Raw genomic sequence first — 25,644 nt, 5'->3', positions numbered from 1 at the left:
TGTTATGAAGCATTGCATAGACTTTCTAAAGCCTTTGACACATTTTGCTGTTGGCAAACGCTCATATTAGCACTGTGTTGTGTTGTATATGTCACGTTTCCTTTGCAATTTATGTTTTATTTCCCTTTTTTTCTCATTCACGTTTATTGTTGCAGTATTATTCTGCAGTAGCTGGATACGGCAATATCCTTTGTTAGAGTATAGATTCATACCAGGCAAAAATCACAAAAATTTAACTGAAAACTGAAACAACAAAAATTTCCCGGGTTTATCCCGGATCTTCCGGGTCGTATACACCCTGCTACATGTGAACCCCACCTGTCAATCCAGGGTTTGGAATTATGCATTACGCAATCACATGTTACGTGTCAGACTTCAGGAGTGCACAGGGATGAACAAGAAAAAGCAGAGTCTCAAACACCGAAGTGAAGGAAGGACAGAAGGTGAACGAAGAAAGGAAAAGGGAACGAAAAACAGTGGTGAGACTGCGCTTATGTCAGGTATGGACAATGAGGAACATTCCCGTAAACACCCCAGACATGTTCCCCAAAGGAGGGGACAAGGAACAACAAGAGGACAGACACGCAGAACGGAAGGGAAAAGATGCTGCAATGGCTGGGGCCCACTGGTAACCAAGCACGAACCCGCTAAAGAGTGGCGAGCTCCACGAGGTGTAACGTAACGGACTACTGAAACTACCGATACCACCGGCTGGCGAGGTGTGTGGTGCTGTCAATCAACTTGAAGGAGCAAGTGAACTTTAACCGCGTAAACATAAAGTGAAATAATATTTTGTTACAAAACTGTTGTTTTTTTTTGGGAAGGAGACCAGACAGCGAGGTCATCGGTCTTATCAGATTAGGGAAGGAAGTCGGCTGTGCCCTTTTAGAGGAACCATTCCAGCATTTGCCTGGAGTGATTTAGGGAAATGACAGAAAACCTAAGTCAGGATGGCCGGACGCAGGATTGAACCGTCGTCTTCCCGAATGTGAGTCCACTGACAAAACTGTTAATATGAGGACAATAATGAGGTATATGGCCACAGAACTATATTACAAACACTTAATTCTTCATGCCATGTTTTTCATATATCTATACGTGCGATATACAACCGAGGCTGGCAGTACTGCACAGTTTGTAAGCTCTGCGAACAGGAGCCAGTGGTTGACGGGTGTAGAGACAATGGGCAGTTGGCGTCGAGACGTCTTAATACGCGTGCTTTGAGAAGGTCAAGGATAGAGGGAACGAAATGATGTATTGGAAAAGCTGTTACATTGAAAATTGTTGAATATCATCACAATCAGCATTTATAAAATAAAAGTTGGAAGTTTAACTATGTGCCAGTTCTTACACAGCCGAATACACACCCTGGACCTCAAATTGATTTAACAAACAGCGGATGGCGAGATTCGTCACTGGACGACGACGACGTGCAACACTGACCAATAAAGGTAAGAAAGTTATATTACTCTAAATTCAATTTGTGATTATACACCTATCTTTCTCCATGTCTTCAACCCTGTATGTACTCGGAGTGAGCAGCGTGACGGGGACTTGTGGTCGACTAGGCACACCAGGGAGACCACACAGGTTTAAAATGATAATTTGTAGCTTGATATACTACTACTGATAATTAATATTTGTCCCCCAGAGAAAGAGGTCCATTACAGAGGGAATTTATGGATTGTGCGAGACGTGTGAGATTTACATTAGTAAAATATCGATGGAAGGAAGCCTCAATGTTTTATCAAACTATTACTTAACAGAAGTGTTTGAAAGGTGCTACTTACAAGGAGATAGGAAAGTAGAACTGTATGCTAACCTGATTTTTGTTTCCACTAACTGTAACACCTCTGCCACAACCTGTGGGCAGCTGGCCACCCCGTCTCACCAGTATTTCATCCTCCACACATCCAGAGAGTCCCGCGAGATCAGATCAGATTACATTAATTGTTCATTCTGTAGACCCATAAAAGAGGGAATCCTCCTGGGTGTGGAACATGTCAGATAAACACATTACAAAAATGTAATTAGAAAAACTTGAGTTCTATTAATTTTAATGATCCTCAGGCAATAAACAGTAAAGTTATGTACATGAATTCAATTTAAACTTCTAATATTTGCAGGTTTAATACTTACATCTGCTTTCATTAAATCCATCATTCAGACATTTGCTAGTTTGTTGGCCATTACAACCAAGTACTGTCAAAAATTAAAATAAAATATTCATTTCAGTGATCTACAGTTAAGAACAGTCAGATTATGTACAAGATTTAAAATTAAACTTCCACTATTTACAGACTTAAGACTTACGTCTGCTTTCCATACATCCATCATTCACACAGTAGGTAGTAACTTAGCTATTACAAACAAGTATTGTCAAAAATTAAAGTATAATAAATTTTCATTAAAATGGTCTACTGCACTTGTTGAGAAACTCACAGATGGAAAAGGAGGAGTTGGCCACCAAAAATTCTTTTAAATTATGTTTACATTGTGCCTTGTCTGAAACTAAACTCCTTATGGTTGCTGGTAAGTTACTCAAAATATGCGTTGCTGAATACTGGACTGCTTTCTGGGCAAGAGTAAGTGATTTTAAACCTTTATGTATGTTGTTCTTATACCTAGTATTTATGCTGTGAACTGAGCAGTTGGTTGGAAAAAGTGATGTATTATTTACAACAAACTTCATTAAGGAATAAATATACTGAGAAGCTGTGGTTAATATGCCCAATTCTTTGAATAGCTTTCGACATGATGCTCTTGTATTTACACAACTAATTACTCTTATTACACACTCCTGTACTCCAAAAATTTTTTTCTGTTTGTGGAGATACCCCAAAATATGATACCATATGATATAATGGAGTGAAAATAAGCAAAATATGCCCGTATTTTTATATTGATATCTCCTATGTCTGACATCATTCGCATTGCAAACACAGACTTGTTTAGGCACTTTAGCAGTTTGTTAGTATGTTGCTCCCAATTGAATTTATTATCAAGTTGTAATCCCAAGAATTTTACACTCTCAACTTCTATTTCCATGTTGTCATATTTTATACACACACCAGAAGGAAATCTCTTGGAAGTTCTTAACTGCATATAGGGGGTCTTTTCAAAGCTTAATGACAGTGAATTGGCTATGAACCACTTATTAATGTCAGTAAAAATTTGATTAGCTGCCCTTTCTAAATTTATATTTGATTAACTATTTATTGCAATGTTTGTATCATCTGCAAATAAGACCAACTTGGCATCTGGTAATGTAACAGATGACAGGTCATTGATATACACAAGAAACGGTAGTGGACCTAGTATGGAATCTTTGAGACCACCACATGTAATTTCTTCCCAGTCAGATGTCTGATTGCCTACTGCTGAAGTGTTACGTAATGACACCCTTTGTTTTCTATTGGTAAGATATGATTGAAACCACTTTGCAGCACTACCAGTGACGCCATACTATTTTAATTTACTTAAAAGAATGCTGAGATTCACACAGTCAAACGCCTTTGACAGGTCACAGAATATGCCAGTTGCCTCCAATTTGTTGTCCAATGAACTAAGGACATTTTTGCTGTAAGTGTAAATAGCTTTCTCAATATCAGAACCCTTAAGAAACCCAAACTGTGACTGACAGTGTGTGATTTTCGCTAAGGTGCTTAAGTAGACACTTTAACATAACCTTTTCAAAGTCTTTTGAAAAAGCTGGCAGAAGTGAGATCGGTCAGTAATTTCTTTGTCCACTTTCTTGTGGAGAGGTATAACTTCAGCATATTTAAGCCATTCTGGAATGTTCCTGTGATAAGTGATTGATTACACAAATAACTTGAGATATGACTAAGCTCACATGAATGCACTTATTAACTTTGTTAATACGTTATCATAACCACTAGAATGCTCTGATTTCAAAGACTTTATGATGGATTCTATTTCTTTGGGTGAAGTAAGTGTCAATTCCATTTTACTGAGATTGCTTGTGTGCACTGGTCTCGTATTCCTTTGCATTATTTACTGAACCTGACAACCCCATGCTATCAGTAACAGAGACAAAATACTTGTTTAGATGGTTTGCAACACAACATGCGTATGTTACCAGAGTTTCATTTATTTTTAGGGCTATTTGTTCCTTCTTATTTCTGGTTCTACCTGTCTCTGACTTAACTATATCCCATATTGTTTTTATTTTATTGCTGGATGTATTTATCTTCTTCTCATAATGCAGGTGTTTAGATTTCGGGATAACCTTCAGTATTTTGCAGTAATTTTTGCAATGAGCTATAATGCTAGTGTCAAAGGTGTCCCTACGTATCAGAGTTTGCTTTTTGTCTCACATGATATCTTTATCCCTTGTGTGATCCATGGTTTCTATTAGACTTCTGCTTAATTTGAGTTACCTTCAGGAGAAAACAATTTTCAAATAAGGTGCTAACTTTATTAATGAATGTTTTGTATTTTCCATTTGTGTCTTGGATGCTGTAAAAATCCATCAAATTAATTTCTTTGAGCAATCTCTTAAATTTCTCAGTTTTTGACTGTTTTGTTGGCCTTCTGTACTCAGTTCAGATAGATGTTTTACCCTGACAATTTTCAAAATTAATGTTACATGTAGCATGTCATGGTCAGATAGCCCATTTACTACAGGTTTTGTAATGTGGTTTAGTTGGCTAGAATTGTCTATAAATATATTATCAATGGCAGTCTTAGAACATTTGTATACCCTAGTTGGGAAATTTACAGTAGAAATTAAACTGAATGACAATGTAACTGATTTCAGTAACTGTTCACTGACAATGTTTTTCAGGACACCTATATTAGGATCACCAGCAACCACAAGTTCTTTGCTTTTCAATTTTAGATGAGATAATAAATCTTTAAGACCATTTATAAACAGGTTGAAATTTCATGAAGGTGCTCTGTATATGGCTACTATTATAAAGAACATATTATGAAATTCTATCTCTGTTGCACATGCTTCTAAGTGCTGCTCTAAACAAAATTTATTAACATCAATATTCTTAAATTTAAAACTTTTTAACAAACGTGGTAACTCCTCCTTTCTCCATCTTTTGTCTACAGAAGTAGGAGGCTAACTTAAATTCTGTAAGGTGTAACATATCTATACCAGTGGTCACACAATGTTCAGAGAGGCAGATTATATCAACAAGGCAATAGGCACTTTCCTAAATATGAGTAAAACCTTTGACACTGTGAATCATACCGTTTTTCTGTGTAAGCTATAAGAGTACGGGTTGACAGGACTAGCCTTGGAACTACTTACCTCCTATTTGAAAGACAGGAAACAGTGTGTAAAGCTAACTTATCAAAATGATCAGCTCCTAACAACCAAATCAAACTTCAGGACACTTCACTTCAATGTGGCTAGCCTCGAGGAAGCATACGAGGGCCTTTTCTGGTCCTCGTATATGTAAATAACTTATTTGAACCCCAAAATTGCACAGTTGTAAGCTATGCCGATGCCATATCCTTCATCAGCTGTGGCAGTGATATGCAGTCTGCAGCTAACAGTAGCGAGATCAGTTTCAATACTCTGTCCGCATACCTCACAGCAAACGAGCTTCTTGTAAATAAAGAAGAAACTGTGATAATGAAGTTCATCCTCAGTTATAATGCTGCCGTAACTGATACTGTATTTACATCCCCATTGGGTGTTGCAAATGCAAATTCACATAAATTTTTGGGCATCGTTGTTGATGACCACTTATCATGGGAAGACCATGTAGATAATATTTGCAAGAAAATCAGTAGAAACGTATCTACTGAAACGGGTCTCAGCCTTCTTGGACCACGATACCTTAAGGCAAATATATTTTGGGTTAATTCATCCGCACCTTCAGTATGGTATTGAGATATGGGGTGGGGCATCAGCAGTTCATATAAATAGACTTTTTAGATTACAAAAAAGGAAGTAAGAATGGTAGCCAAGGTAAAGAAGAGAGAGCCTTGTAGAGACATCTTTAGAAAATATAAAATTCTTACGGTGTACTATATGTATATACTGCAGGCAGTCATGTTCGTGAAACAAAATCCCGAATTTAATATGAGAAACAGTGATGTACACAACTATGATACACAGGGAAGGGAAAATTTTCATAGAATTGTGACAAATAAAAAGACAACTGACCACAGCCCACACAGAATGGGAGCAATTTTCTACAATGCACTACCCTGTGAACTCAAGAAAGTAAATCTAAATATGCTAAAGAGTAGACTGAAGCAATTATTAATAGAGAAGTGTTGTTACTCTATAGAGGACCAAGTTGTAGTGCCATCTTGGAAAACAGTGTATATGGACAATGTCTCCGATCTATCAGTGGTATAAAAGAATGTAATTGTACACTGTATTACGTGTACTGTACTATTATAAATATAAGCTAAATTGTGTTACACTATAGAAGAATCTACTTGTCATGCCCTTTTGAAAAATAATGTGTACAGACATGTGTCTGATCCATATGTTGTTATGAAAGAATGTAAATATTTTACTGTATATGTGTAATGTAATCTAAATTTTCCTGACAATGTCCGAAAACTGTTATATGGACAGAAAACAAATAAATAAATAAAAAACTGGGTTTGATGACTAATTCATCAATGCACATAAGTAGTTCATTAATTTTACTTCTAAGCCCTCAAATATTATGATGCACTAAAGGTAGTTGGCATTTCATATTTACCGAGACGAAATCGGGTGGAAATAAAATTTCTGCCAATCGCTGTAAATTTTTAACAGACAGCTGTGTTCACTGATCCAATGTGCCAGGATTATGCTGTTTGATTTCTTTATCAAACAGAAGGTTTGTTTCAATCTTAACTCCTCCAGTGTCAGTTCCTGTACCAACCTGTCTTTACGAGGCTCCTTTAGGAGATGGGGGTCATATTTGTCTGCAGCTGCCAATAGTTGTACCACAGACACGTAACGGACAAGGTGGTTCACAGCGGTGGTCTCTATGTCCAGTATGTGGACACAGTCACTGGCAGTTTCTGCTGTGTCATGCCACACCAGCACAGCTGTGACAACAGGGTTTATGGCAGCCAGTATTACACCGTGTGGCTCTATTTTACCACCTCCGGTACACAGCATTAACATCGGCACGTGTGCCCCACGCGAGGAGCTCCGACACCGCACCGATCGAGTTCCCTTTCCTCTCTGCCACACTCAGGCACCTGAAATTACAAGGGGAAAAAGAAAAAAAAACACATTAAAAGCTGCCCAATTTCCGATACAGTCACTTCACACTACTCGGTACAGCCACCGACTATTTACGATGATTACACTTCAATTTTACACGTATGATATTCTTCATACAAGTAAAATTAAAGTCACAAAGCAAATTACACAGGTCCTGATGATTCTGGAGCTAGATGACAATCCACTGTAAAGACCACTGTCACCACAAATCTAAAAATCCTCCAGTTTTACAAGAAAGGTAAATGTACATACCATATTCAACATGTATAATTCTCCGGCTTAAGGCACAAGCCGTTCAGAACGTTATTAAACAAGAAATGGAAACAGCAAAGCTAATAAAACTGACACAAAGACAATAGCTCGGCCAAAAACAGTGAAAATTCAAATGACTGGCCAAAAAAGACACGATTACTTCAACATGGTGGCAAGCAATGGACCCAGTAATAAACTGACAATTGCAGATGTGTTGATGCATTAGTTTTACTTTTAACACAGGGTATGCACTGTCAACAGTTCATCTCAAAATGACATTGAGCAACTAAAGTATTGCAATTCTGACAGTCGTAATGGGGTTCGTAGCAGATTTAAAATGTTGTGGAGGTTGCTAGGACTAATGTTAAGGTGTGTCCAGTATGACTGTAGGCATAACTAACAGGCCATAGTATCATGTAATGACAGCCACTTGTAAGTCTTTTGAAAAGATTGTTTGAGAACGGCTTGTGATAGAACACACACTCGTTCACCGAGCAGAAACTTAACTGTCTGGCTCTTGTACAGCATTCTTCACACCCATTCGTAATGGGTCGACACGGAAAATAAATGTTACATTAACAACTTATCGTATTTCGTGTAAATCAATATGTCAAGAAATTAAGAATCAGAAACAGGGTCCCAAACATTCCTTGTGAGCTAAGCAAGTCCATTTTATGGTAACAGCATTGCAGGTCTACACTGATCTTGATTCTGCACAAACTTACCAAGCACTTTGGTACAGGCTGTTCCAAACTTAGATACATCTCTGTTCCCATCACATTTACTCCGTAATGCTGTTTGTTACCACTGACAGTAAGTTTCTGCTTAACGATGACAGTCGAAATCACAGTGCAAGACAATTTCCACAGAGGCTGTGCCTGTTTCTAACGTTCACAGTGCAGAAAGACCTCAGACACACTCCCATCACACGTAAAGCAAGCAATCTGGAATACCTCCCGGTTCAGACGAACACCAGATACGTGCCTCGTCACTCTTCACACAAATTACCCAAATATCTAGAGTCAGGGACTGGAAAGTTGTGTTAGCTACACGGCAAGTAGCAATGTTCACTGTAAACCTTCTCAACCAATAACAACATATTGTGGAAAGGACTGTTTAATGATACAGGTACATACTTCAAGGAATACCATTGTAATGAAGTAAATACTAAGCTGCCAACAGCACACGAATGGCTGCTATTTAACGGAAGTGAGCAGACAGCAGTAGCAGCTTTCTGTCCAGTTCACTCATTCATATTTAGTCGGCATACTGCGAACAGTGAGTGTTACCTGCCAGGATAGCCGAGAGCGCTAACTCGCCGCTTCCTCGGCTCGGCCGGCCCCGGATCGAATCCGCCCGGCAGATTAACGACGACTGCCCATGTGCCGGCCAGCCCGGATGTGGTTTTTAGGCGGGTTGCCACATCCTCCTAGATGAATACCGGGCCGGTCCCCACGTCCCCCCTCAGTTACACGACTCGCAGACATTTGAAACGCATTCACACTATTTCACGATTTACACTAGAAGCAGACAGCCGGGATCCACTAATTCCATCCCGGGCGGTACGGGGTGGCGGTAGGGGGCATCCGGCCACCCCTTAACCGTGCCAAATCCGTACTTAACCCTGCCGACCGGTAGAGAAAGAAAGAAGAAAGACTGCGAACAGTGAGTGTTATTAATGCAGTACACACTCAACTTTCTATGATTTGCTTGTCTCATTACTGTATACAATGGGAATTGACAGACTTTGAATGTGGAGGGGTAGTCAGATCTAGAGAGCCTGTCTGTATAGGGAGAGAGTGGCCAACCGGACGATACGGCAGCCATTTTTCTGCCAAACTGTAAGCGGGACTTTTGAATGGCCAGTAGTGGAGTACACACTCACCGAATCAAAAGCACAAGACAAAGACAATATGGCAAAGTCATTCGTTAAATGCCTTTTTTTACAGCTATAACATACTCATAGTAGCCAACTACGTACAGCACAGGAAAATGTGATACAGTGGTTGTAAAAATTATTCGTTATTTGCATTTATCTCCTTTAAAATTCGTTTACTAGACATATTGCAATGAAAGTAACGTAAATAAAAAAAATATAGTGTATAGCATTTGTTTTGTATTGGAACTGCACAACGCTAACTATTTAATTTACCTGTATTACGGGAGATGAATGAAAGTCGTAAGCAGTTGTTTACTTGTGACATGCAAAAAGTGTGAGTCGTATTAGTACTTCTTGTCACGTCTTCAAACTTTTTGCATGTCACAAGTGAACAACTGGAATACCTCTCTTAGATAACAAACGAAAAAGATTACAAAAATCAGGTAATGTTAAATGTAGGCTACTGTAATAACGACCAAATATAATATAACAAGAAAACTACCGTATCCCTTCTACCCCACAGTAAGTAGGCCTATTAAAAATTGTCTTCAAGAGTACCTACAATTATTTATCACGAATAATGTTTCAGCAACCACGATTACTGTGGAAAACGTGCTTACAACTTGCCTGCATCAAAAGGTCAGGCAATAATACTGAATCCAAAATATAGCCTAGTGTTCCGATTCGGAACGAAATAAAGTTTGACGCTATAAAGTCTAATGAGCACGGCACAACAATTACAGGAACTTTCCGTTTCCAGCAAGGACTGTCAGATATTGGCTTCAGAAAAGCTTGTGATGCTACCAGTATGCACGCAAATGCTAATTACGTACTCACGAGTTCCTCTGCTGACAGCGTGACATTGCCTGCAGCACTTCTGCTGGGCTCGTGTCCGTATCGGTTGGACCCTAGACTGGTGGACTAGCCTGGTCAGACAGGTCCAGCTTTCTGTTGGTAAAAGCTGACTGTAGGGTTCGAATGTGGCACACACCCCACGAAGCCGTGGACCCGAGCAACCCGGTGGTGGCTGCATAGTGGTGTTTGCTGTATTTTCATAAGATGGAAACCGATCATTAAAAATACTTACGTTTGGCTACTTAGATCATTGCAGCCATTTGTGGACTTCAGAGTTGCCGCAAGTGAAATTCCCTGATATTTCCGCGACTTCCACACAAGTTTTAGCATTTACCCCTGACAAATTCTGAGATCTCAGTGGTAAGTAAAGACCTAAGTTGACAAAAAGTTTAAGGACTTCTGTATTTCTCCTGCAAAAATCTTAAGTACTAACACAAAAATCTTTTGTAATGAACTACTTTTAGATGCAGACAGCAAGCCAAATGGTATGTGTGTTTCATTAAGACCACTTATTTTATTTCAATAACATGAAATACATTTGGTGAGAAAAATAGGCATTTCCTTGGAATTGCAAGATAGATTTAAAATACCTTCACTGATTTCAGAAAGAACCTCACGTGTCTAAAGAAGTGTATAACATGGGGAAGAGTTGTGTAAACCAACAATTGTCAGTTATTACACACTGTTATGTCTATTATTTTACAGGGATTGTGTGATTTTTTCGAGAAATAAATGAGTAAATAGCATACAAACTTCCAGTGACTGCCACATTTTCTTTTTCTTACCATCCATATTTTCTAATATTTAAACTACTTTTGAGGTGCCAAAATGTACTATAATAAGTAAAATATCTACGAAACACTGCACTGTACAATGCACTCGGGGTGAGAGAGCCTCAATTCCCGAACTCCACCGCCCGCGGCCTCCGGCCTGCCGAGGAGCACCGCAGTTCTAGGTCCACGGATGAACCGCGAAAATCCACCACATTGTGCCACACACGAACAGACCCAGCCTGTGCGTAGTTCGGTGAGACCAGATCCGACAGGCAGGGCTCACACATTACGGGGAAACGGTGGGCTTCAGAGCGGCAGCCCCGATCCGTTAGAGATACCCGCAGAAACGGCCTGCAGTTTTGGCCCGTTGTCAAAGTCCACTCGTGTGGCCAACTATTCACACGTCACAGAGACAGTGTCGAAGTGAGACTGCAGTGGTCAACCCGTGCTGCAGAACTTGCACAAATACTCAGAATCAGTACTAATGAGGATAGGGGGAACTCACCGTAAAGACGACTGCTGAGCCGCTTACAGTCACGTAGAAAAGACAACCACACCCTCTCAATTAAATTTTTAACCATATACTTTTTCAGAAACGAGAGCGTGCACACATCCAGGCAACTCGTGCACGCACGACCGCCGTCTCTGGCCGCCGCGTCGACAATCTCAGAATCGGATCCAAACGAAGCACTCCTCACGCTTCCCTGCCTCTCGTCAGCAGCTGCTAGGCTAGTGACAAGAAGGGGTGCAAGCACTGACTGCAAGCCAAGGGGAGTGGTAAGAAGGGGAGAAGCCGTAAGAACTAGGGAGAAGGGAAGTGGCACCCAGCCAGTGACAATGCTTGATATCTCAGTAAACAAATCATTTCATCTACTGAGACAAAAACTAAATTTTCCACTGTTTTTTTTTTCAGATTTAACTCATTTTCCTGACATTTGAAATTCTCTGATTTCCAGAACTTGTGGTAACCCTGTTGACAGTCCCAAACAATGGTGGAATTTTTATGGATGACAATGCATCACGTCATCAGGCTACAGTTGTTATGGACAATCCGAGGAAATAATTTGACCATTCAAACTGTCCAGTAGGAATCCCATCAGAGATTTATGGAATCTAATCGAGAGGTCAGTTCGTGCACAATCCAGCAACAAAAACACTTTCACAATAATGGACAGCAATAGAGGCAGCACGGTTCAATATTTCCACAGGGGACTTTGAACAACTTGTCGAGACAACGCCACTTCGAGTTGCTACAACTGTGCTCGGCAAAAGGTCCGACACGATATTAGGGGGTCTCCCACAACCGGCCTCCGTATATGCTTTCACTATTGTTACATCTCCCAAAGTTTTCCATCTTGGTAAATTATTCAAACCACACATGCATGAATTCCATTTATAATACAATTTGCATTACAAATAAACTGCACAATACAAGTAAATTATATTAGATATAAGACAAGTCCCTGTAGAATATTTTGATTCCTGTCAAACACACAGCTCAACAACGAACTATACAACATACTTGAGATGTCTACAAAGCTCTACGCCTAACTGGTACTGGAGAGGAGAATACTGTATCTCACCTCACACAAACTAGTCGGTAGTAAAACTTAACATCCGGTCTGTCAATCTTGAATAACAACTCAGAATGGAATGAAATTTTAACAGTTACAGGTAACTTAATTGTATCAGATTCGACTGATATATCCCGAATATTATAAAAGGAGCACAACCAACATGTTTAAGAGAGCCATATTCTCAACCAGCAAGCACATAAATTGTTCTAACAAAGTGAACATAAAGTCAATAAAATGTCCTCTTGTACCTCGGACCCAGTAAAACCTCTCAATACTCGCGTAACCAAAGTGATGCGGTGTACTACAGTAGACTGTGACAAATTGTATTTGTATAGACCAGTAGCAAACAGGGAGATGTGAAGAAACATTGCCTGCAGAAAGTGGGAATGACCTCCACAGATAGACAGCAGCCTGCGCCAGAGACTACCTGGTTTGTGTTTGCAGTACACAGCGGATAAATGAACATAGGGGGTACTGAATTTAATTCACGAAAGGAAAAACACAGAAATAAAGCATATGAAAGGGGTAAAAAAGACAGAAAATGCCAAACAACTAAGAAGGAATGGCTAGAGGACAGATGCAATTGTGCAGAAACATGCTTGTCTAGGGAAATGATAAATTACACCTACAGAAATCTTAAAGACCCCAAAATTGAGAAAAGAGAAGCATCTGTATAAATATTAAGAGCTCAGACGGCAAACCATTACCGGTCAAAGATGGGAAGACTGGTCAGTGCAGGGCATATATACACAGTTTATGTCAGGAGACAAAACTACAAGATAATACTGTTAACCCAAAAGAGGAAGTAGGTAAGCATGAAGTAGGAACCTTGATACTTCAAGAATTTCACAGAGCACTGGAAGACCTAGGCTGAAGTAAGTGCACAGGAGTAGATCACGTCTCCTCTGAATTACTGGCAGCCTTAGGAAAACCAGTAAGAGATAGCAAACTGCAACAAAAATAAAGCTAACTAACCTAAGGACATCGTAAACATCCATGCCCGAGGCAGAATTCGAACCTGCGACCATAGCAGTCGCGCAGTTACAGACTGAAGTGCCTAGAACCACTTGGCCACAGAGGCCAGTAGCAAGCTGGAACAATTCCATCTGTTATGACTTCAGCTCCTGAAAATATCTGGATTTTCCCCCCTTTGTGAATTTCTCAAATTTTGTACTTTCTCTAAATAGTATACATGTGGAAGGTGTTCGGGTTCTCCAAAACATCAAATCATTTACCTCTTAGATTGATTGTTCAAGATAATATTTTCAATGTGCTTATTCTAATACTGGTCATAGCTTTACTGAGACCTCAGTTAAACACAGACGAAAATTCTAATACATAACATAAGAAAAACAAACTAATGTATTCCTGGGTACAGTGATAACATTAGGTTTAAGGACTAGCAGTTCAACTTCTAAGTAGGCCTAACGTTTCCCATATTCTGTTAGACTCATTAATTTACAAGATATTCAATATCAGAAATAGCTGCATCTTCACTTGCAGACATTGCCTTGGGGCTTATAAAACTCCAACCTTTGTCTTCATTTCTTTAGGCCAGAATTTTATGCACTAGTTCACATACTTCATTAATTGATACATTAAGATCCCTAAATTGCCATATTATTCATAATTTAAACTGCTGTCAGTTGTTATAGCCCATTGTTTTCTTCAATCCAAAGATTGGTTTGATGCAGCTCTCCATGCTACTCTATCCTGTGCAAGCCTCTCCATCTCTGAGTAATTACTACAACCTACATTATTCTCAATCTGCTTAATGTATTTGTCACTGTCTCCCTCCACAATTTTTACCCACCATGCTTCCCTTCAGTAGTAAATTGGTGATCCCTTGATGCCTCAGAATGTTCATACCAACTTATCCCTTCTTCTAGTCAATTTGTGCCACAAATTCCTCTTCTCCCCAATTCTATTCAGTACCTCCTCATTAGTTATGTGATCTACCCATCTAATCTTCAACATTCTTCTGTAGCATAACATTTCGAAAGCTTCTTTCTCTTCTTGTCTATACTGTTTATCGTCCATGTTTCACATCCATACATGGACTACACTCCATACAAATACTTTCAGAGAGCACTTCCTGACAAATCTAAACTCGTTAACAAATTTTGATTTTTTTGTCCTCAAATGGGCAGAAATGGAGCACTAAGCAACAAAAATAACTGCTACTAGTTCCTATGCTATCAGCAGATTTTCATAATCATTAGATATTTAATGTAATTGTGTCAAACAACAATATGCGTACACACATAGTAGTATGTATAAAAAAAATTATGCATCAGTAGGCAACAGGAACAACATTGCAACTTTCATGCATTCACCCCATAACACTGTTTACAGTGCCTGGGTTGTTGACAGTAAAGCCGGATTCACATGCAACACAAGTATTGAGACAGCTAGTGGCATACTGCAGTTGCAAGTGAAAACTCCCACTTTCTGTGGTGTAACTTTTCTTGTGCCACAAAAGTTCAACTTGGTTGTATATTGTTACCCCAACTTCCTTCTACCACTGCTCCCTGGTGGCTGTACTTTGAAACACAAGCTTTGTCACAGTTTGCATGGAGCAATTATGAAGTACTTCATTTGACTTCAATGTGTTCCCATTTTATTACTGAAAAAAAAAAAAAAAAAGTTAGAGAACAGTGGCCAGTAGGTTCTGGAACGAGAACAGTAGGACAGAACTGTGTGTGTGGGCACGTGCATAGAGGGGACAGGGGGGGAGGCATCTGCAATATCTGCAAACCAATAACGTAGGCCTATCCCACAATCTTCAAAGATGTTGGGTGGATAAATAAAGTTAATTTGTAGCCAAAAAAGTGAGTCATATAAACCGAGACCAGCCACTGGATAAGTTGTGGATTATTTGTGTGAAATAGCTGCTGTTAAACTAAAGATTAATTATTTTAAATGCTCACATCAACAAATGAAATGAGATCCTAAACTCTTAGAAGAGTGCCAACGTCTGCAGATGATACTTACATACCAGCTGTTCATTATGTTGCCACAGCAGACAGAATTCTAATTTTCGAGCATTATTCCTGTTATAAAAAATGTGTTTGGGGCTCCTGACTTATTTCTGGATCTAACATTTGGGTTTGTGTTCCATGTATTTACCATAAATTGTCACAACTATAATGTCATAACATGTCATAACATGCACTGTAAGTTTAATATCGATCCATATGATTTCAGTTTGCAACAGTAATATTTTGAATCAAGTTTACACATTCAAAGCATCAATGCGAGAAGTACACTAAGAAGGATCACAAATTTCTTGCAAAAATAATAAAATACAATTATTTGTATCCACCAGAACTAGACAATAAGTTACTTCAGGACAATTTCAAAATTTATAAAAAAAATTGGTAAGAATCTGCGAAGCCAAGAATATGCACAACTGGCAATTTAAATTTATTTCTGGAGAAGAATACTAAGGCATGTGATAAATCACTGCCAATCTATAAATAACCAACAAACACCATTCTGTACATATAATACAAAGACAAACCTAGAAATAGCATGAAGCCTAGAGAAGGTGCCAGATAGGTGTGGAAATGTCTTGTCATAGAAAAACATTGTTTTTCACAGAAAGCAGATCAGTAAAAGAACCATTTATTCTGCTAAAGCTGTCAACAAATTTGAAGAAAAAATATATTTTTGCACTGCTGATCACATTCAACTGTTTACTCATCCTCAAAGGACACTAACATGTGTTCATATGTTTAGTATTACACGGTCTTATAAAGCACCATAAAAACAAATCAGAAATCACAAAATACTGAAAGCATCAATTTTATAAACCATACTAAAAAACCATTCAGCCTGACGTGGACATTCTGATTTCTAGATTCACAATGAAGAACAGTTCATTTTACCTGATTAATAAAAGCCGAATATCTTTAGCTAACAGACAAAATTAACTTTAATGTTCTGCAAGACGATTAATGTTTGATTTGCAAATAAGGTGGAAATAAAACGAAACCAGAAAACAAACTAGTAGTCAAGCACAATTACCCCAGTCACAGAAGACCATTGTTTTCATATGAAGTGAAGCTCTACGGAAAATAAAAACAGAAAACAGCAACATCACAAAATCAAGATAGCTCACCTGCTCACTCAACTCAGCAGACAAACTGCATTTCTACATCTGTTAACTCTTAACTAGGCACGTACATACAAACGAGAATTGCACTGTACAAAATGTATGCGCCACAGCCCGTCTTTCTCTTAGGCCTCGATGTATGTAAATTACATTACTGGCCAGTAGCAGCCTTACGTCTTTTCAGATGTACGATATTGGTGAAGTGCTTGTTACATTTAAACATTTGTTTGGTGTTAGCTGACACAGGACATGGGATGTTAGGATAGACTAGCACGGAGAGTTGCATCAAACCAGTCTATGGATCTGAAGACATACATCTCGCTCCAGAAGTTAATGCAGCACATTTTACATCATCACAGACTGCCATAGTTATGGGATAACACTTGCTGAACTGACACACATCACATATTCGACTATAATTCTCGAATCGAGAACTTCACAACATATCTGCTACACTTTGGCACAATCACCATAAATCCAACCCCCGTTCCCTATCTCCAATAGTACAATTTACTACAATCACCAAAAATTTAAATCGTCTAAAAAGCAGATGTAACGGTGGACAAGGAATGTTATACCATATCCTGCACTACAGCGCATTTAAAATTAGTTGCAGCTTGACGTTTGGCTGACCAGAGGGGGACACGACGCCGTTTTCCAGGTAACACCAATGGCGAGGCGGTTTTCCCTGCCGTGCCGGCAGCAGTCCGGCTGGTAAAGTGCCCCGGTTGCCAAAGCACAAGTAAAAAGTATTGAATGGCATCACACAGTAGATTCAGCAGTGTCAGCTCTTATTAAGTCTTATTTTATGGCACTGAAATGTTGTGTAGTCCTGTATTCTGAAGAAGTGTTTTGTATTTAAATTATAATAAATAGACACCCTAGCTGCAAAGAGGCGTTGATATATTTCATTGGGGACATGTTGAAAAATGTGTGCCCCGACCGGGACTCGAACCCGGGATCTCCTGCTTACATGGCAGACGCTCTATCCACCAGAGCCACTGAGGGCACAGAGGATAGTGCACCTGCAAGGACTTATCCCTTGCACGCTCCTCAGGAGACCCACATTCACAACATGTCCACACGAATGCAGTGGTGTGGACATGTTGGGAATGTGAGTCACTGTTCACCGGTCAGGAAACACTGTGCTGCAAAACATTCCTCGGAATGACAACAGTAATGGGCAGAATGCCATACCACACTGCTGTTATGCATAAATCTCCAATAATGCAGTGGAGGGAAGGGATGTTTTGCTCTGTGTACAAAGAAATGTTGCCCGAGATAAAGTTGAACGTAACATGTATAAAGCAAAGTTAATGGAACTCTTAGTGCAGTATAAGTCAAAACTTCACACTACCAGGTCGACGAACTGGCTAAACGTGAAGGGCGTAGTTTAATCGGGCACCCTCCGTATCGTGCCCGTGTAAATCCGACAGAGTATATGGGCCTAAGTGAAAAGTACACTGGCAAAAAGCAACAGGAAGTGTACGCTCACTGACATTGAAATGCTGACAAAAGAAGCCACTGCAAATGTTACACAACAGGACTGGTCTTGAGATGTCAGCCATACCAAGGAGGTAGTTGAGGGAACACTGATTCATGAAGGACTGTGGCAAGCTTTGAGGAATACGTAACTTCTCTTGTTGCCCTGTTAAAATCTGCTTCTTTTGTCAAAACATACCAGAGTGTAGAAATATTCATGTCACTAACTTTCTAATGCATTTGAAATTGTGACAGAATCCTGAGGTAGTGAATTATTAAACTAACAACTGAGTGCAAATCAGGTCAATAGTTAATGAAACAGCCCATGCTCAGTATAAAAATAAACAGTAACCTCTTCAGCTATACTGTTGCAAAAACAGCAGTTCTCGTTTCACCAGCTATCAATGGCCCTAAGTAATTACATTACATCACTGAAAAATCTGTAGTCGCTTTAATATCGTGGTAGATATGGATGTTTTGCATATTAATCATATGGCAAAACACTCATCTTTGCGTGCTGTCATTTGCCAAAATCTTGAGATATGAGGAATTTGTGAATATTTCATTCTACTTTTTTCCACCGACACCTGAGTTCGTGACTGAGTACTTTACATATATTGCATTTCCAGACAGCTTTCCTTCAAAATTTAAGAATTAATTCAATATATTGTCTACATTTAATACGTAGCAACACGCAACCTAACACACACAAAAAACAATTTCATTGCGGCACCTATTTTTCGCTGCAAACTAAGGATTTCTCTCTGGAGTTTACCTACTATGGGTATATCACAATAATTATGCCACCAACAAAATGATAGGGGGTTCACCATGAAGCCGATGAATTAAACTACAAGATATGCGAGAATCAGTTTTTTGTTACAGAATAGTTTCTTTAAAGTAATTTTAGAAAAATCGCAGATCCATCGGTTTGCTGTTCATACAAGTCAAGCGAGTCTGCCAGGTTCCACACTGAGAAGGCCTGACAATATACTGTCGTCACCTGCCGATGTGCCCCGCACATGCTGGCAAATGCGCCTCCCTCCTCCACTCACTCTGTACTGAACTGTCAAAAGCCGCAACTCATTTTAAACGCACTGTAACTCTTCCCCAGACAACAACAAACTGACTGCAGACAATCACATACCAGCAACACAATGCTAGCAGCTGGTATCACCTGCAATCTGTCAATGTCTCAGCTCCAACAAATGAGCCATTTACCAACCAACTTCAATAAGTATTTCTACCAACACCATTACATCGAGGTCTACAGTGAACAGCTACATTGACCAATAGGGGCAACAAACTGACTGCAGACAATCACATAACAGCCTCATACCAGCAACACAATGCTAGCAGCTGGTATGACCTGCAATCTGTCAATGTCTCAGCTCCAACAAATGAGCCATTTACCAACCAATTTCAATAAGTATTTCTACCAACACCATTACATCGAGGTCTACAGTGACCAATAGGGACAATGGCAGTTGATCTGTGGATATCAAACAATGACAAAAGGGTGAAATTTACTAATCTTATTCTGAGACACAGATCCTGCTAACTAAATATCTGCTATATTAGGGAATACATTTTTGATTAATTCCAAATGTTTTACATATGTGTCCTCAATTCTTGTTACATTACAATTCCTGCTCAACTTCAAGTAGGACCTACTTACATTTGCACTTTCTAATCTGTTACCTCATATGTTACTATATCAGTAGCAAAACATAGCAGGGACATTTGGTTCCCACAAGAGTTGTGAATCTTAGTACAGTGAGATTATATCAGGCGAAAAGGGATGTGAGTAGACTGTGGCCTAACTGTAGAATATGTACCATTTTTATACTACCTGAATAACTACGAATTTCAACAAAGTTCTCACTACAAGTAACCATTCTTAAACAAAACCTAGCACACATGGGACACTACCACATCCTGCCCCCCCCCCCACCCCTCAATCCAGCAACACCGCACAGACATATTCGTGGTAGTAATAATACTAGTAGTAACAGAATAATCTGTAGTCTAGCCAAATGTTTTTGTTCGTGCCATATTTAACACATTTTTCGTTACAAAAGAGTAAATTGCAAATTCAGGAAACCCATATTAAACACTGGATATGGCTTGACGAATATTTTTACGCATAACACGGGTCGACAGAAGCGTCCGATCCCACGCGTTGGCTTTGACCCGTGACGTAAGGGTGTTGTGTGTGACGTCATGACGGCGCGGAGTTTGGTTTGAGTGTGGCTGTCTCCAGTTCTGTTTTATCTTATTTTATTTACTTTTCTGATCTGTTCGTTCTATCCCGTGAGATTTTTTTTTTTAAGACAAAAAGCACTAATCAGCTACTGAAGCATCTTTATCTTCTAAGGGTTGCAGGGGTTACGACCCCTGGGGAGGTGGGTGGGTATTCATGCATGGCTCTCTTCACTTACACGTTGTAGCTACGCAAGGCGTCTAAATTTGTTTATATTTAGTTTGCCCCCCACCCAAAACACCCCATTTCCCGCGCTTGTCCCGTTAGTGTCATTAGGCTGCTTGTGGAAAGTGTGTGTGTCTGTTTTTGTTTCCGCCATATTTGTGAGGTCATGGGTCACAGCAGACGGGCGGGGTCGGACGCTTCCGTATTTCCCATAACACGTACACACACTGCACAAACTACAAAAATTCAATGGAGTCCATTACATAACATTTACTATTATTGTCTGTCTTATGAAACAAAAACTATTTATGAAAGCAATGCCTTACTGTAAACGCATTACAGCTAACTTCATTCTGGGGTCAACAGAAGCGTCCGATCTTACCCATCGGCTTTGACCCGTGACGTAAGCGTGTTGTGGTGTGTGACGTCATTATGGCGCGGAGTTTGATTTGCGATTGTGGCGTGTTTGTAGATGTCTTGTTTTTGTTTGTCGTGCTCTCTGGTGGTGTGTTCATGGTTTTCGTTTGTTTCGTTTGTTTCGTGTGGTGGGGTCAGTTTTCTGTTGCTCAGGAGTTGGATTTGAAGCGGAATTTCTATTAGTGAGTTTATGGTTAATTTAATGCTCATTGCTGTACGTCGGGTGAGTTTGTTATTGAGTGTATTTGGTTGTGGTTTTTTGTTCAGGAATGGATATGAAAGACCGCCTTAACAGTGTTCGGTTGAGGGCGATGATGGGGGAGACAGCTTTAGAGCTGATTAAATTTCTTCAGCTATTTGGCTTAATTGCCGAGGTCGTGAAGTGCGGTGTGTGCCGTGAACCTATGAAATTGGTTAAAGTTCCGGACTCTCGGACCAGGGACGGATACATGTGGTGTTGCCGGAAAGATGGCGTATGGCGTTCTGTAAGGCGTGGTACCTGGTTCGAGAAGTCTAGATTGGCCATGCGTGAGATTGTGCTTATTACGTATTATTTTTGTTATAGTTGCGGGCAGAGTTTTTGCGCGTTTGAGACTGGTGTGAGTGAGAGGACTGTTTTAGACTGGTATTCCTTTTGTCGTGAGGTGTGTTCCGAATTTATTAAGTACAGGGGTAAGTTGGGTGGGCATGGGGTGCTTGTGGAGGTGGATGAATCGCAGTTTGGTAAAAGGAAGTATGGGAGGGGGAAGTCTGTGGCTGGTCTTTGGGTGTGGGGGGCTGTTGTTCAGGGGGGTGGGGGTACTGAATGTGTTTTTAGGGTTGTGGAGGGGAGGTCGAAGCCTGAATTAGTGGGGTTAATTGAGGAGTATGAGAGCCGGGGTCCACAGTAGTTTCAGATGCGTTTTCTTCATATAGGGGGTTGGGTGAGAGGGGATTTAATCATTTAGTAGTGAACCACAGTCTAGAGTTTAAGAATTATGATACTGGGGCTTGCACTAACACAATTGAGGGGATGTGGGGAGCGGTTAAGTCAGTTCTTGGGAGGGGGAAGAGGCGCTCTTCCAACCTTCAGTCTCATTTAGATGAGTACTGTTGGCGGAAGAGTGTCCCAGAGGGCTATTGCATTCTTCGGGTTTTTTTAAGGGCTGTGGGTAAAATGTATAGACCGAAAGTGGTTAGTTAGGGTGGGCTGGGTAGGTGGGTGGGTGGTTTATTTTGTTGTATAGTGTTTGTGTGTTGTATTTTGGAGTTGTGGGGGAGGGGGTTGACGTTTGGGTGGGTTGGGTTTTTATTTTAGTTCAGTATTTTTTCGTTGGTGTGTGTGTGTGTGTGTGTTTTTGTATGTGTGTGTGTGTGTGTGTGTGTGTGTGTGTGTGTGTGTGCGTGCGTGCGTGTGTGCATTTGTGTGTGATTGTGGTGGCCAATCTAGTTTGTGGAGCTGGAACTTTTTTGAGGTAAGTTCCGTTTTTTTTTTTGGTTATTTATGTATGTTTTGTGTATTGGGTATAGGTTGGAAACATCCGATCTCACGCGTCGGCTTTGACCCGTGACGTAAGGGACCTACACATTGATCTGTAGCATAGCCCTGAATACGAGGTTAGGTTGGGAGTTTTTTTTTGGAATGCGGCCGCGGCAGCGGCCGCCTATGATTCGAAAATATTGATTTGACACTAATGAACATGTATACGTAATATGAAGCAATTTGATGAACATATTGATCTGTAGCGTAGCCCACTTGAGGTTAGGTTGGGAGTTTTTTTTTTGGAATGCGGCCGCGGCAGCGGCCGCCTATGATTCGAAAATATTGATTTGACACTAATGAACATGTATACGTAATATGAAGCAATTTGATGAACATATTGATCTGTAGCGTAGCCCACTTGAGGTTAGGTTGGGAGTTTTTTTTTGGAATGCGGCCGCGGCAGCGGCCGCCTATGATTCGAAAATATTGATTTGACACTAATGAAGCCTGTGGGGGGATGGGGGGGGCACTGCAGACTCCCCCCACCGCATAACGACACATGATGATCAAATTTTGAAAAAAAATGAAAAATTTTTTCCGTACCTGCTAAACTGCATAAGTGCCGATGTATGTAGGTGTAAGGGAAGCTTTCGTTTCTTAGTTTTCTATTGGGGGATGTGATCGGTAGGTTCTGTTGAGCTATATAGGTTAAGGGAAGTGTCCGATTATGGATAGGAATGTGTTTTTTGGTATTTGGTCAGTTTTGTGATGTTGATTTATTTCGTTGTTTTGCGTGGTTTTGAATGGCGGTCGGTGGCTACATTTCTGTATATTTAGTTTCTCCGCACCCAAAAACCCCTAATTTCCCACGCTTGTCCCGTTACAGTCATTAGGCTTTTTGTGAAACTTGTGTATTTCAGTGTTTACAATACGTATGCGATGTTTTTTTATCCGCCATATTGGAATTGTTTATAGTCGTTTCCGCGGTATTTGTGACGTCATGGGTCAAAGCCGACGGGTAAGATCGGACGCTTCTGTATTTCCTCATTCTGTACATGAATAAATGAATTCTTAATCTTTACGAAAATCCGCCTAGTTCACATATTCAACCTCATTTCCGCTTAAGCGAAATTGAAGACCACATGCTGTTCGAAACCACTTGGCTGTAAAATTAATGATACCGATTACAAGTTTGCAAGGAAGGCCAACAAAATAACTATTGTTACCTACAAAAAAAATTGCATCAATATTACCTTTTCCGTATCCTACTATCAGGACGCACAACTTCCTTGAGCTGACATACATCACATCATCTATAGTAACTATTACGAGCGACAAAGCGCAAACACACTGTCTCGTTAACGTACCATAATCTTGCAGCGGACGAATCTATAATGTATTTCATGCAGAATACTAAAGTAAGTTCTCGCATCAGAGAAAAATCCTTTGTAGTACGACTACAAAAATTAGGACTCAACTGTTTCAATGACTGACGAACTCAACCACCAGACAAATGAACGGCAAACAGTAACTAATTTTCGGCTAGTCAAACCGAGTCCCAGAATACAAATGAACACCGATGACTATGAAATGACAGCAGTGCCTGCAGCACCGCGAATTGCTTCAACTTCTTTCCGGTATGGTCGAACTTATAGGTACGTCTTTGGTTCTTTGTTGCGGCCTAACTCTTAGTTTTTATTGGAATTTGCGCAGCTGAATAAGTATTAAGGAGAAAAAAAGGACATTTTACTAATAACTATATTTGCACATTCAAACAAACAAAATTTACAGCGAACACAACAGAATAATTAGCGCACACAAAGAGTGTTAGACAAAGTCAAAGAGGTCTATTTTACACAGTGCACTTTGCGCCGTCACACACGAAATATATTGTTCACACAATTCCAACACTCCTCCTTGAACTTATATTTTGTGTGTTGCTTCCACAAGATAAGCCAAATAGTCCCACAATCTTCTCAAACGTCTCCCTTTCCAAGGGTTTGGTCAGAAGGTCAGCTAACATGTCTTCTGTGCACAGATAGTCCACGGCAATGTTCTGTCGCTCTATGTGGTCCCGAATGAAATGGTGCCGTATATCAATATGCTTTGTCCTAGCACTAGTAACATCATTTTGAGCTAGGTTTATGGCTCCCTTATTGTCAGAGAAGATGGTTGTAGGTTCCTCAATTAAATTGGGTTCTATTTCACTTACTAATATTCGTAGCCATAATGCTTCCGGTGTGGTGTAAGATAGAGCCATATACTCAGCCTCTACGGTGCTCAATGCAACAGTTTTTTGCTTTTGGCACGACCATGATGTGAGGCCCCCCATTAATTTAAAACAGCAGCCAGGGGTGGAGTATCTGTCTCCCAATTCACTCCCCCAGTCCGCATCGCTATATCCCTCTAGTTTTGCATTATCATGTCTATGGTATTTTAACTCATAGTTTGAGGTTCCTCTTAGGTATCGGAATATCCTCTTTACATCTTTCCAGTGCTTTTCCTTTGGGTATCTGCAATATCTGCTCACTGCATTGGTGGCAAAAGCAATGTCGGGTCGTGACGTTTGAGACAAATATAACAGACTCCCTACTGCTTCTAAATAAGGAACATTCTTGTCACATTCCACATCAGTCTCATTTACACTTAACTTCATTCCTACTTCCATTGGAGTACTTATGGGTTTGCAATCACTCATGCCAAATTTCTTTAATATTTTTTCCGTGTATGATGATTGACTTATCCTCAATTCTTGTCTTTCTTCATCCTTAGTAATCTGCATACCTAAATAACGTTTGACTTCTCCCACATCATGCACCTTAAACTTGGTTTGCAGCTGTTCCTTGAAAATTCTCATTTGGCCTTCACTTTCAGTCAGGATAAAGAAATCGTCCACCCATATCGCCATTATTATTATTTCTTCTTTTCTCCCTTTATAGTAAATGCTGGAATCTGCCTTGGATTGCTTCATATTCATATTTATTAGAGTTTCATGTAGACATCGATTCCAGCAACGTCCACTTTGTTTAAGTCCATAAATACTTTTTCTCAAACGCCAAATCTTTTTACTTTCTGATCTGGTTTTTATGGCTTCCCTTGGTGGAATGACATATATCTCCTCCTCCAATTTCCCATTTAAATATGCCGTTTTAACATCCATATGACGGATTATTAAATTTCGTTTTA

General features: G+C 39.9%; 1 long non-coding RNA gene across 1 annotated transcript; it reads right to left on the bottom strand.

The window, feature by feature from the left end:
• Nucleotides 1-2,157: 2,157 nt before the first annotated feature.
• Nucleotides 2,158-23,993, bottom strand: LOC124554197. The gene is made up of 3 exons (XR_006968286.1): nucleotides 23,826-23,993; nucleotides 6,867-7,191; nucleotides 2,158-2,202 (listed from the first exon to the last, which is right to left on the bottom strand). It is a non-coding gene; the product is annotated as an uncharacterized LOC124554197 (long non-coding RNA).
• Nucleotides 23,994-25,644: the final 1,651 nt, after the last annotated feature.

The sequence above is a fragment of the Schistocerca americana genome, chromosome 11 (genome assembly GCF_021461395.2).
Source record: "Schistocerca americana isolate TAMUIC-IGC-003095 chromosome 11, iqSchAmer2.1, whole genome shotgun sequence".
Lineage (NCBI taxonomy): Eukaryota > Metazoa > Arthropoda > Insecta > Orthoptera > Acrididae > Schistocerca > Schistocerca americana.
This window is presented reverse-complemented; position numbering and strand designations above follow the sequence as displayed.